Raw genomic sequence first — 2,522 nt, forward strand, 5'->3', positions numbered from 1 at the left:
ACATAGATACTTTATTATGGTATAGTATTTAAATATATGCCTGAGAAACACATAATATTGCCCCTTTAACTGTATAGACGCTAAAGAATGCTCATTGTTCTTTGTGTTCATTTGGTTCTCCAGCGTTTTTATACTAATTTCTTCCTTGTGTGCTCTAATATTTCTTCCTTTATTCTTTATCTCTAATGCTTACTTGAACGGCTGCAGCTATAATAATTGCAATTTCCCCATGGGGATCATTAAAGTATTCTGATTCTGATATCTCTATCAGGACACCACAAAAACAGGTTCCCCTCAGCCATACAGTTTTTTGASTCCCAAGCTTTTGCTTGGTTTGAAATTTTAATTTGCATAAACTATTAGGAGAAGCTCATAAAATACTTCTTTATTGAGCAGTTAGGAGTTAAAATACAAATATACTTAGCATAAAAAGTAAAGAAAATGTGGAAGTAGTCTGTGATAAATCCCGCTCAGTGGGGACGATGTTGTCATGTTGGAGGATGGTTTGGTCTAAGACTGTGGAAATATGGGATTGCCACTAATTTGTACCAGGCGCTCAAAACGAGTCAACTGCAGAAAAAAAGGTGTTTGGGCATTAGCAGAAAGAATACGGCATTTTTTTTCATGTACCCAAATACTCAGCTCTATTGCTCATCCCACAAATGCATGTTCCTTACAAATGTGGCACCATTAAAAAAACATTTAACAAGTTTTCCAATGATATCCAATTTATTGCCAAGAAGCATTTTTACAACAAAGACATAATCTACCAAACACAAATTTCCTTACTTTTGTGATAAGTTTATGTGTTTTATTTAAAATTAAAAATAAAACTTAAAATCTTTTCTCCCTGAATAAAGACAACTGGTGTAAAACTAGTGTCCTAAGCATTTGTAGGGTCTCAGGAGGTTATTTGCAAAATATTTCTTTCAGAAATATAAATTTAGGAGAAGACAAGCTTCAATAAGTGGAGTAGTGACYGTGTTTTTCCTCAATATTAATTGTAAAAAAAAAAAAATCGACAGTAGACTTATGTATGTCAGAAGGTGATTCCTTGTATTTATCAAATAAACTAAATATGAAAACATAAATCTCCTGAAACTCAACTGGTTTTTGGTTTTGGTTTGTCACCCCAGGATTTTCAGTGGCTCCCACGTGGCCACCTCACCAAAACACTGAAGTCACCACTGGTGTCCACCTGTTTTGGGTTTTAAACTGACCTCAGAGTGCAATAAAAATTACAGAACTGTGTCACCTTTGAAAGACACAAACAAATACACACATGTATTTTTTTAACCACCATGATGTCACCTCTGTTACCGACCAGGTTGTCTCTCTCTCTTTCTGTCCAACACCCTGCTTCTCTCTGCCTCCCACTTCCACCTCCGGCCTCGATAAACAAAGTGTAAATACGCTGCTTCGTTCCTTCACTTTCACAACATCCGCACGAGGCCACAAAGTCACTTTCAGTTTCATGAAACCAGACAGGAGCAGTGACATAAAGAAAGCTGTGATGTCACAGTATATGAGTGGGTGATGGGGAACGCAGCCCATTAGTTTATTCTTACTCATCTGTTGAATCCAGTGTTAGTTTCTGTGGCTGACTTGTCATAATACTAATTCAAAATGACCTCCTGAGCTCTGAATACCACCAAAGTAATCTCCAGTCCTGACTTGATAACATATTGAGGAACTGTTTTCGTTTCTGAATGAAGCATCAACATTTTACTGTGGAATTGAAGTTTCTACATGTTTCATTTTAAACATTCTCATTTTTTTCCCCTCAGAGATTTTTTTTTTCTAGTTTTGTTGGAAGTGTAGGAAAACCCACACTCCCAAAAAATACCTTCTTGAGTGGATTAAACAAAACAACAAAAAAATTCACAGGGTTACACGGATTTCTTTTCTGATGTAGCAGTTATATTTTTAATTAAAATATCAGGACYGTGTCACCAAAATCTATTCAATTTGTTTGTAATTTCTTCAACAGGGGTCATGGGATATTTTAACCAAGTTGGTCAAAATTTTGTTATATATATATTATTTGGTAAATGTTGTGTTATTTAGAAGTAAACAATGCACATCTTTTAAAACAAGTATTTTGTGTCATTTGTGTTGAAAAAATAAGCATAAATGATTAAATTTGGCAAAATATAATTTGTTTAAAGATTTAAAAGACTTTAACCAAGGTGCATCAAACCTAAAAGCTTATAATTATCCAACCATGATCTGTGACTACATAACAAAAATCAATATAACTGTAAGGAAAATGTCTTGTTGAAAGAAAACATGAAATTTAAGAGCTACTTTTGTATTTATTCCAGCACATTGWGTATTTTATTGTTACTCTGTTGACTTAATTCTCATTGTCACTCAGCTTGTCATGTTTATTAATTATGTTTCTAGTAACAGCTGTTAAAATATTTCTGATGACAAAGTCAAGTTAATCTAGATAAAAATTAAGTTTGAAAAGTATAAATGTAAACTCAGTATCTGGCAGGAAACAGGTTATTTTTTTAATA

At 33.7% G+C, this 2,522-nt stretch overlaps 1 protein-coding gene across 4 annotated transcripts in view; it reads right to left on the reverse strand.

Annotated features, from left to right (window-relative positions):
- schip1 (schwannomin interacting protein 1) overlaps positions 1-2,522 on the reverse strand; it is a 172,494-nt gene that overhangs the window by 6,484 nt on the left and 163,488 nt on the right. The window lies entirely within an intron of this gene.

The sequence above is a fragment of the Austrofundulus limnaeus genome, unplaced genomic scaffold (genome assembly GCF_001266775.1).
Source record: "Austrofundulus limnaeus strain Quisiro unplaced genomic scaffold, Austrofundulus_limnaeus-1.0 Scaffold76, whole genome shotgun sequence".
NCBI lineage: Eukaryota > Metazoa > Chordata > Actinopteri > Cyprinodontiformes > Rivulidae > Austrofundulus > Austrofundulus limnaeus.